Source organism: Chiloscyllium plagiosum, unplaced genomic scaffold (assembly GCF_037043375.1).
Source record: "Chiloscyllium plagiosum isolate Xiang-an unplaced genomic scaffold, Cpla_swu_hap1 HiC_scaffold_26, whole genome shotgun sequence".
Lineage (NCBI taxonomy): Eukaryota > Metazoa > Chordata > Chondrichthyes > Orectolobiformes > Hemiscylliidae > Chiloscyllium > Chiloscyllium plagiosum.
This window is the reverse complement of record NW_028270164.1, coordinates 8,492,886-8,504,981: the sequence shown is the minus strand read 5'-3', so window position 1 is coordinate 8,504,981 and position 12,096 is coordinate 8,492,886. Positions and strand designations below refer to the sequence as shown.

The following is a 12,096-nucleotide window of genomic DNA, read 5'->3' as shown; positions in this document are numbered from 1 at the left end:
CTGGTGAATCTTTGCAGATGTTGACTCTAGAGTGTTGTAAATGCTCCATTATTGAGCATAGTTATGGCTGAAATAGAATTTCATATCTTCAGGGGAAAAAGGGATATGAGGAGTGGGTGGGCATGTGAAGTTGAAGCTGAGGTATCATATTGAATGGTGAGATGGCTTGGCAAGCCATTTGGCCTTCTCTTGCTTCTGTTTCTTATGTAGTTTGCATTGACCCTATGGTACCTGGATGACCCAATGGCACCTGGATGACCCAATGGCACCTGGATGCCCATGGCTAAGACCCCTCTGTATTGTTCACCCTTTAATGCAACCCACTGAATTCCTAGGCTGACCATGACTGGCTCTCAGCTGTGTATTCACCTGATGCCTCTGCTCTGCCCCAGTGTACGTAGCCTGTGCTACCCCATAAAATCCAAACATGCCCATCACTGAACTCCTAATAAGTTCTTTATTGGCTTAGTTAATGTACTGGGCAAGATCCCAAGGCCATTCTCCCATACTAGGCAAAAATGAGGACTGCAGATGCTGGAGATTAGAGTCAAGATTAGAGTGGTGCTGGAAAAGCGCAGCTGGTCAGGCAGCATCCGAGAAGCAGAAAAATTGATGTTTCGGGCAGGAGCCCTTCATCAGGAATGGCTCCGACCCGAAACGTTGATTTTCCTGCTCCTCGGATGCTGCCTGACCTGCTGTGCTTTTCCAGCACCACTCTAATCTTGACCCCATTCTCCCATACTGTCCTGGTGAAACTCATTGGCATCAGAAATGGCATGATGGCCAAGGTTGGTACATTGGTCAATTGCCTCCCCAACAAGACAAACATTCTGCCCAATGTTTCTGTACAATGTCCAACTTCAGAATAAGTCACTTCAAAATTATTATCTGCAGATACAAAGTTTTTATTTAATTTTTTTATCACAGCTTTTAAATTTACAAAACAAAGAGATGTTATTTCATTATAATTTGATTTGATTTTACTTTGAAAAAAGCTGAAGCTAGTCCACCTCCTCAGTAATTTACAAAAACAAGCACAGGTATGATGAATTTGGGTATAGTATTGGAGTGGTTATGTAATGGATTAGCCATCCAGATATCAGCGCAATCTACTGCAACTCATGCTCCCTGAGGTTTGGCTTCTCGTATAAGCGTGCAGAAATTTTTAATCAACCTGTTCAGACACGTTATGACATATTTGGTACTTTAAATCAGAGCTCCTGGGCCAGAGGTATGACATTTACAACGGCTTCATGAGCACCTTCTGTAAGTTTGGGCGGCATGGTGGCTCAGTGGTTAGCACTGCTGCCTCACAGCACCAGGGTCCCAGGTTCAATTCCAGCCTCGGGCGACTGTCTGTATGGAGTTTGCACATTCTCCCCGTGTCTGCGTGGGTTTCCTCCCAAAGACCAGGTCAGGTGAATTGGCTATGTTAAATTGCCCATAGAGTTAGGTGCATTAGTCAGAGTCATAGAGATGTACAGCATGGAAACTGATCCTTTGGTCCAACCTGTCCATGCTGACCAGATATCCCAACCCAATCTAGTCCCACCTGCCAGCACCCGGACCAAACCCTTCCTATTCATATACCCATCCAAATGCCTCTTAAATGTTGCAATTGTACCAGCCTCCACCACATCCTCTGGCAGCTCATTTCATGCACGCATCACCTTCTGTGTGAAAATGTTGCCCCTTAGGTCTCTTTTATATCTCTCCCCTCTCACCCTAAACCTATGCCCTCTACTTCTGGACTCCCCGACCCCAGGGAAAAGACTTTGCCTATTTACCCTATCCATGCCCCTGATAATTTTGTAAACCTCTGTAAGGTCACCCCTCAACCTCCAACGCTCCAGGGAAAACAGCCCCAGCTTGTTCAGCCTCTCCCTATAGCTAAAATCCTCTAACCCTGGCAACATCCTTGTAAATCTTTACTGAACTCTTTCAAGTTTCACAACATCTTTCTGTCAGGAAGGAGACCAGAATTGCACACAATATTCCAATAGTGGCCTAACCAATGTCCTGTACAGCCACAACATGACCTCCCAACTCCTGTACTCAATACTCTGACCAATAAAGGAAAGCATACCAAACGCCGCCTTCACTATCCTATCTACGTGCGAATCCACTTTCAAGGAGCTATGAACCTGCACTCCAAGGTCTCTTTGTTCAACCACACTCCCTCGGACCTTACCATTAAGTGTATAAGTCCTGCTAAGATTTGCTTTCCCAAAATGCAGCACCTCGCATTTATCTGAATTAAACTCCATCTGCCACTTCTCAGCCCATTGGCCCATTTGGTCAAGATCAGGTTGTAATCTGAGGTAACCCTCTTCGCTGTCCACTACACCTCCAATTTTGGTGTCATCTGCAAACTTACTAACTGTACCTCTTATGCTCGCATCCAAATCATTTATATAAATGACAAAATGTAGAGGACCCAGCACCGATCCATGTGACACTCCACTGGTCACAGGCCTCCAGTCTGAAAAAAACCTTCTACCACCACCCTCTGTCTTCTACCTTTGAGCCAGTTCTGTATCCAAATGGCTAGTTCTCCCTGCATTCCGTGAGATCTAACCTTTCCAATAGTTTCCCATGGGGAACCTTGTCAAACACCTTACTGAAGTCCATATAGATCACATCTACTGCTCTGCCCTCATCAATCCTCTTTGTTACTTCCTCAAAAAACTCAATCAAGTTTGTGAGATATGATTTCCCACACACAAAGCCATGTTGACTATCCCTAATCAGTCCTTGCTTTTCCAAATACATGTACATCCTGTCCTTCAGGATTCCCTCCAACAACTTGCCCACCCCTGATGTCAGGCTCACTGGTCTATAGTTCCCTGGCTTGTCCTTACCACCCTTCTTAAACAGTGGCACCACGTTAGCCAACCTCCAATTTTCCAGCACCTCACCTGTGACTATCGATGATACAAATATCTCAGCAAGAGGCCCAGCAATCACTTCTCCAGCTTCCCACAGAGTTCTCGGGTACACCTGATCAGGTCCTGGGGATTTATCCACCTTTACGCATTTCAAGACATCCAGCACTTCTTCCTCTGTAATTTGGTCATTTTGTAAGATGTCACCATCTATTTCCCTACAATCTATATCTTCCATATCCTTTTCCACAGTAAATATTGATGCAAAATACTCATTTAGTATCTCGTCCAATTTCTGCGGCTCCACACAATGGGTTGCTCTTCGGAGGGTCAGTATGGGCTTGTTGGGTTGAAGGGCCTGTTTCTACACTGTAGGGAATCTAATCTGCACAATCAGCCGAATAACCCAACATCTGAAATTCACAATCTGGTGTCACAGAGCTATGAACAATGACATTGAGGCATTGAAAATAGCCATCCAGACCAGCAAAACGGGCTGCTTTATGAATGATCCTGTAGGTGCAGTAAGGTTCTCTGGTGATTATGGAATTGAGTGAATAATCTAATCGTTGTACATTTAAGTCCAACCATCGGGTGGCATGGTAGCTCAGTAGTTAGCATTGCTGCCTCACAGCGCCAGGGATCTGGGTTCAATCCAACCTTGGGAGACTGTTTGCGTGCAGTTTGCACATTCTCTCTGTGTCTGTGTGGGCTTCCTCCAGGTGCTCTGGTTTCCTCCCACAGTCCAAAGAATTGAAGATTAGGTGATATGACCATGCTAAGTTGCGCATAATGTTCAAGGATGTGTAGGTTAGATGCATTAGTCAGAGGTAAATTTAGGTTAGGGGAGTGGCTCTTGGTGGGTTACTCTTCGGAGGGTCAGTGTGGACTCGTTGGGCTGAAGGACCTGTTTCCACACTGTAGGGATTCTACGGTAAATTGTGAAATTGAACTAAACGTTGAGAGTTTTCAATATAGCATGTGAACGATCACGTAACTTCCTGGATCATAAGAAAAAACTAGCTGGTTCAATAAGGTGGCCTACAAGAAATATGTTTGTATGTATTTTTATTTGTGAAGTGTAAAAGCTTCAAGTAGGTTTTCACAGGAGCTATTTACCGCAAGTTAATGTTGTTATATAATGCAGTTGCTTTGAAAGGATAGAGGTGACTGCCTCTGGAAGGGGCTAGTTAGATCATTTCATTCAATTACACTTATTCGATTGTTAAGAATCATGTAACTTAGGTCAGCTTGGTATCTGGATATAGGTTTCCTCACTGAACTGGAAGGTTCACTTTCAGACGTTTTGTAACCATACTAGGTAACATCTTCAGTGAGCCTTCAGACAAAGCTTTGTCCAGAGTCTCACTGAAGATGTTACCTAGTATGGTGATGAAATGTCTGAAAATGAACCTTCCAGCTTAGCGAGCAAACCTGCATCCAGAACCTCAACTTGAGCTACAAACCTTCTTAAAACTTGCTAGCTTGGTATCTCTTTGGAGATGTTCTCTTGTAACGTGTTATCTATCATACCATGGTATAGCATTGTGGTAACTTAACAATGTGTCTTTTGTGCAGCGACTTCCACATGGTTATCCTCACTATTTAGTATTTGGGGTTTCTTGTTTAAAATGAACAAGGTAAGAGGCAGCAAAGGAGATCTCAGCAGAACCAGCTACCAAGTGACAACATCTCTTACCAACAAATTTAATCTCAATGTTGGAAAGTGGAAATATTGATTAACTTTAATAGGTCTAATGTAGCAGTAATATCCTCAACCACTTCAGCACCATGTCCTGTAACTTCTACCAAATCCCTTTACCTCCTTGCAGTCTAGACATTTAACATAAGCTTTTTAATAACATGATATTTGAATGCAGATGGCCAAAGACTGTGCCGCAGGGATTTTTTATTGCACTGGCATCAGATTGGAAGGGAAATTAAGGATGTCTATGTAGTATGTGCATGTAATTAAGCCTGAGGAATCCTTTTGCCTATCTGCTTCATCTTCCCATCAGCTTTCTGTCCGTCATCAATGCCACACTCTACCCACCCATGGTGACCCGATGACCCAATACGATTCCATCCCTGTTTGCCTGGAGTGAAAGTTGGGTCTAATGAAACCCATTAAGGTGGATCTGCCGCTCTGTCTACAACCTGCTCCAACAGTGAAAATCAGCCCCTCAGAGTAGCTCCCAAAAATAATACATGTGATATTAGAAAAAAATGTAATTAGACTTTCAAAAACCACGACAAGCACAAAAAGTTCCAAGAAGGAGATACTGTTGCAATCTAATGCACACCTCTTCTGCCTTTTTGGGACGCAGTTCTGCCAAACCTGCAGACACAGTTTCTGTAAATCAGTGGTTTTGAAATCAATACAGTTCTGTAATGGTGAGTTTGACAGCTCTTCCTTCATAAAACAAGTGTTTGTCTATAAATATTACCTAAACATTTATGATTAATTGTGGCTTTTCTTTGCTGAGACCTTTGAAAATACGTTTGACCCATTATAATTGAAAAATACTGACTGTGCTAATACAGGGCTGGAATAGATCTTTGACAGTATTCTGAGATCAATAGATGTGAAGTTGGAGGAGCACAGCAAGTCAGACAACATCGAAGGAACAGGAATATTGACATTTCAGGCCGGGGCCTTGGGCAACTGTCTGTGGAGTTCGCACATTCTCCCAGTGTCTGCATGGGTTTCCTGTAGGTGCTCCGGTTTCCTTCCACAGTCCAAAGATGTGTAGGTCAGATGGACTGGCCATGCTAAGTTGCACATAGTGTCCAGGGAAATGTAGGTTAGGTGGATTAGCCATGGGAAATGCAGGGTTACAGGAATGGAGTGGAACTGGGTAGGAGACTCTTTGGAGGGTCAGCGTGGACATGATGGGTCAAATGTTCTACTTGCACACTGTAGTAATTCTATGAATATCAACATAGAACTGCAACTGAGACTCACCATCCTGATGCACTTGTATATTATGATCTGCCTGTAAAGCACATAAGACAACACTTTTCACTGTATCTTGGTACATGTGACAATAATTAATCAAATCAAGTCAAATCCAGCATATCCCTCTCTTTGGTGAATATTGATGTGAATTTGTTAAGGACCTCATCCACTTCCTCCAGCTCCAGGCATGAATTCCGTCCTTTGTCCTGAGTGAATCTATCCTTTCCCTAGCTACCCTTTCTCTTTATATACTGCATGTATAAAATGCCTTGGGATTTTCCTTAATCCTTTTTACCAAAGACATTTCATGGCCCCTTTTAGCTCTCCTCATTCCTTGTTTGAGTTAATTCCTACTTTCTTTGTATTCATCAAGGGCTCTGTTTGTCTTCAGTTTCCCAAACCGCATTTTTCTTTTTGACTGCGCTCTCAATTTCTTTTGTCATTCAAAGTTCCTGAATCTTGCCGCCCTTACCCTACATTTTCACAGGAACATATTGATCCTGAATTCTAACAAACTGGACTTTTAAAGATTCCCACATGACAGATGTTGATTTACCCTCAAACAGCTGTCCCCAATCTACATTGTCCAATTCCTGATAAATATCATGGTGATTAACTTTACCTCAATTTAGTACTTTCACCTGAGGACTACTCTTATTCTCATCCATTAGTAACTTATAACTTTCAGAATTATGATCACTCTTCCTGAAATACTCCCCCACCGAAATATTGATCACCTGGCTGGGCTCATTCCCTGATATCAGGCAGAGTATGAGCTCTTTCTGAGTTGGACTATTCACACATTGTTTAAAAACAACCGTCCTGGACTCACCTTACAAGCTCATTGCCCCCACCCTACACATACCACCATCCAAGCCCCTGGCACTAAGCAAGTTCCAGTATTTGGGGAAGTTAAAATCACCCACCACATTGTTTTTATATTTTTCCATAATTCATCCACACATCCAATCCTCTAGCACCCCATCACTGTTGGGAGGCCTGTAGTACAATTCCATCAAGGTGATTGCCCTTCATATTCCTGAGCTCTACCCAAAAGGCCTTGCTGGATGAGCCCTCCAAGGTGTCCTTCCTCAGTACAGTCGCGATTTTCTCCCTTCACAGTCACACAACTCCCCCACCACTTTTACATCCCTCCCTATCTCACCTGAAACATCTAACTCTGGGATCATTAAGCTGCCAGTCCTGGCCCTGTCTCCACCAAACCTCTGTAATAGCTACAACACAGTTATACAGAGGAATCTCGATTATCCAAACGAGTTGGATGGATATCAACTTGGATAATTGGAATCAACTTGACCTCAAACAAGGGAAGCCATACTGATCTAATGCCATGCTCTGTCAGAGATTTTAAAAAAAATCTATAATTTTGATGAGTCAGCTAATTAAACAAACTAATCTTTGCATTCTGCAAATTGCAGGTTAAATTGAGAAGGACTAAACCCTTACCATCACATAAATATATGAAACCCCAACATTAAACAAGGTCCTGAACAGTTTCTACAATCACAAGAGTATTTGTCAGTTTCGATGAACTCAGTGTCGCTATAGAAAGACAGAAGCATCGCCTTGCACATGTGTTTACTTTCTCTGCCATTTTTTTCAAGAACGGCCCATTAAATTGATGGGAATAAACACTTACTTTGCAAAAGGCAGTGTATCTAACCCTTACGTAAAAATTAAAATCCAGTCGTTGTTGCTTGAGGTGCTTGTGTTTCTTTGTTTTTGCCAGCGTTTTCACACCTTCTTCAGTACAGGTAATCCGAATACACTTCTCTCTTTGATGTGATGTTTTAATGCAACCTTGAAATCTTGTTCGGATAATTCGAAATTCAGATAATTGATGCTCGGATAGTCAAGTTTCCTCTGTACACAACAATCCTAGCTCTAATGTCATTTGCCTTTCCTGTCACATTCCTCCCGTTACAACAAATACATTTCAGACCGCCAGTCCTGTTGCGTTCAGTTACCTCCCTCTGTCTGTTCTTCCTCATAAGTCTTATTGGCCTTAGTCTCTGACTCTTCAGTCATTCAATAAGATCATCTGTACCAACCCACCTCACACTCCATTCCTCGATTCACTTTCTCCCAAAAGTCGACTCAGCTCAGTCTTGAATATACTTGAAGAAAAAATTCCAAAAACTCATAATCCTTTGGGTGAAGAAATTATTTATCACCAATTGTAAATGGACGACCTGTTATTCTGAGATCTCTTGATCTTTAAGACCCCAAGGATTAGACCGTCTAACCCGAGAAACAGCCTCTCAGCATGTACAGCTGTTAAACCCTCCAGGAAATTTAAATATCTGAATTGTAGCACTTCCTATTTGTCTAAATACTGGGAAATGTAGGCCCACTGTACTCAATCTATTCTCAGGAGACAGCTCTCTCTTGTCCCCAGAAATCAATTTGTACCTCTCCTCTGCACCATGTATCGTGCATTCCTTTTAAGTGTGATCAATAAAAAAGGTTTTAAAAGGAGAGGGAACAATACTTGAAAATATGCTCATGGATGTGATACTGGAGGTTGTGCCCATTGAAGATTATGTCACCTTTTACTCAGCTGTTCAAATGATTTCAAGAAAATTGCCAGCAAAAAATGATGGAAACATAATTTCTAAACTGTGCATGTGAGATAAATAAATAATTGAGGTTAAGGATTAACATTTTTCCAAAACGTACATACTTACATTTTGTGTATTTCACAACAAGGTGGAACGAAAATACTTGAAACAAATTTATGTTCATGCCTTTGCTTCTGAAGTACAGGAGTCAACGGTGTTGAAAGGTGGTGCTGCACAAAATGTTCTGATCGACATGCACAGGTAGTCAGAATAGTCTATTTTAGCATTCTCACAGTTCCTCTGCATCACACAGTTTGGCATGTGCCTGCTGCTGCAAAGCTACAAAAAGATCGTGGCTATTGCCAGCAAAATACTAAGAGACAAAGCAGCTTATTGACAAGAGCTTGGAGATCTCCCTCCCTCCCCACCCCACTCGCCAGCCTTCATGACCTCCTCCATCATCAAATTCATCTCAAATGGCTCAATGTCTTTGTATGATTTAGAGCACTCTGTAAAGTTGCAATATCCTCCCTGTTGGTTTCAAGAATTGCAGGAATTATTTTTCTGAATATGCCTTGGCTAGTCTCAGAAATTTGTCTCAGGTCTTTTTGTACGTAGGTGCTACATCCCAACGATTGGCAGAGTGTACCCAACCACATGTTCCTTTGACCATTCACAGTGGGCTGCATGCCAATTATGCCTGTGCTTGCAAGTTTTAGAAAAGCATATCTACGATTAGAAGTGCTTTTGGAAACTATTTGTTAAATATCCAAAATATGCTAAGCCTTACACCAGAAGCTAATTTAAGATCATTGTAGAGTCATAGATTCATACAGCATGAAAACAGACGCTTAGGTCCAACCAGTCCTTTTCGAACATAATCCCAAACTAAACTAGCCCCACCTGCCTGTGCTTGGCCCATATCCCTCCAAACATTTCTTATTTATGGACTTATCTAAATTTTGTTTAAACTTGACTGTACACATATCGACCACTTCTCTGGAAGTTCATTCTGCACAAGAACCACTTTCTGTGTAAAACAAAATTGCCACTCATGTCTTTTTAAAATCTTTCTCCTCTCACCTTAAAAATATGCCCCCAGTCTTGAAACTCCCCATACCAGGGAGAAGATACCTGCCATTCATCCTAGCTATACCATTCAAGATTCTTTAAACCTCTATAAGGTCACCCCTCAACCTGCTACACCCCAGAGAAAGAAGTCCCAGCCTATCCAGCCTCTCCTTATAACTCAAACCCTCCATACAGAACTTGTTAAAAACCAGGCGTGAGGCCTTCAGATCAGGAGACCCACTCAGATATAAGGAATCCAAGTATGACCTTCACAGAGCCATTAAGACAGCCTTTACCGATCCAAACTAGAGACCCAGACAGACACCCGGCGACGATGGCAAGGACTGAATGACATCACAGGTTCTAAAAAGAGACAGTGCAAGATAGCAGACGATGACATATCCCTCCCTGATCATCTCAACGCCTTCTATGCTTGCTTTGACCAAATGTTCAGCAGAGAGGTAACACCTATTCCGAGAAATCCTGACAAACCTATACCAACAGTCACTGCATCAGAGGTCAGATCAGTTTTCCTTCATGTGAATCCAAGGAAAGCAATGGGACCAGACGAAGTACCAGGCCGTGCACTCAGAGCATGCGCAGATTAACTGGCTGAGGTCTTCTTGGACATCTTCAACCTCTCCCAGCAGCAGGCCACTGTCCCTGCCTGTTTCAAGAGAGCCAATATCATCCTTGTGCTTAAGAGGGCTCATGCAGCATGTTTCAATGACTACCACCTGTGGCCATAACTATGGTGGTCATGAAGTGCTTTGAAAGTCTGGTCATGGCATTAATTAACTCCAGCCTCCCCACTACCCTTGACCCACTCCAATTTGCCTATTGGACCAACAGATCCACGTCAGATGCCATATCACTTACCCTTCACTCCTCCCTAGAGCATCTTGACATCAAGAACAGCTACGTAAGAATCCATTGACTACAGTTCAGCCTTCAACACTGTTATCCCCTCGAGACTGATTACTAAAGAGACTGATCTTGGACTAAGACCCACTCTCTGCAACTGGATCCTCAGCTTCCTGACCCAAAGGCCACAATCAGTGAAGATTGGGGACAATATTTCATGGTCACTAACACTCAACATTGGAGCCCCTGAGGGGTGCATACTCAGCCCCCTACTGTACTCACTGTATACCCATGACTGCATCGCCAAATACCAGACTAATGCCATTTACAAGTTTGCTGATGACACCACCATAGTCGGTCAAATGTTAGATGGCAATGAAACAGACTACAGACGGGAGGTGGAATACCTGGAAAAATGGTGCACAAACTAGCTCTCAATGCTAGCAAAACCAAGGACGCATTATTGATTTTCAGTAGAATATTACTCATGCCCAGCTACACATTAACCGCACAGAGGTGGAACAAGTGGAAAGTGTCAAGCTCCTGGGAGTGGTCATCAACAACAAGCTTTCTTGGACTCTTCATGTGGACGCACTGGTTACAAAGGCCCAATAACATCTCTTCTTCCTCAGGCAGCTGAGGAAATTTGGCTTGACAGTGAATACCCTTGCCAACTTTTATAGGTGCACCACTGAGCGCATTCTGTCTGGATGTATCACTACCTGGTACGGCAACTGTACCATTCAAGATCAGAGATGGTTACAGAGAGTGGTGAATTCGGCCTGGGCAATCACAGTGGCCAACCTCCCATCTATAGGATCCATTTACCAGGCCCGCTGTCAAGGAAGTGCTGCCAGCATTCTCAAAGATCCATCCCACCCTGGCAATGATTTTCGACAATCTCTACCATCGGGGAAAAGGTACAGAAGCCTGCACACACACACCAGCTGATTTTGAAACAGTTTCTACCCTACTGTTGTTAGAATACTGAATGGCCTCACAAACTCTTAACATTCGCCTGTACCTGTGTTTTTGTTTTTGCCGCTGTTTACGTATTATTTACTTATCTATGCTACTTAACTCTGTGATCTGCCTGTATTGCTCACAAGACAAAGCTTTTCACTGTGCCTCGATACAGGTGACAATAAATTCAATTCAATTCCATTCCTGGTAAATCTCTTCTGAACCCTCTTCAACTTAATAATATCCTTCCTATAGCAGGGCGACCAGAACTGGACACATCATTCCACAAGAAGCTTCGTCAATGTCTTGTAAGCCTCAACATAATGTCCTAACTCCCCAACTCAAAGGTCTGAGCAATGTATGCAAGTGTGTTAAATGCCTTCTTAACCACTCTGTCTGTAGGTGATGGAAACTTCAAAGAATTATGTACCTGAACCTCTAGGTTGCTCTATTCTACAACACTACCAAAGGCACTACCTTTAATTGTATAAGTCCATTTTGCTAAAATGCAATACCTCGTATTCTTCCAAATTAAACTCCATGTGCCACTCTTTAGCCCATTGAACCTATTGATCAAGATCTCTTTGTAATCCTCGATAAGCTTCTTCACTGTCCACTATGCCATCAATTTTAGTGTCATCCACAAACTTACTCACCTTGCCTTCTATATTCTCATCTAAACCAGTTTTATAACTGACAAACAAAAGTGGACCCAGCACCAATCCTTGTGGAATACTGCTGGTAGCAGGTCTCCAGTCCAAAAAAAAACCCT

At 42.7% G+C, this 12,096-nt stretch overlaps 1 long non-coding RNA gene across 8 annotated transcripts in view; it reads right to left on the bottom strand.

The window, feature by feature from the left end:
• LOC122563052 (uncharacterized) overlaps positions 1-12,096 on the bottom strand; it is a 146,750-nt gene that overhangs the window by 28,165 nt on the left and 106,489 nt on the right. The window contains exon 1 of one of the 8 annotated variants that reach the window (XR_015750882.1): positions 8,553-8,692. The exons of the other annotated variants lie outside the window; for them this stretch is intronic. This is a non-coding gene — a long non-coding RNA (uncharacterized LOC122563052). Of the gene's footprint in view, positions 1-8,552; positions 8,693-12,096 lie in introns of those variants that run through there. 8 annotated transcript variants of the gene reach the window in all.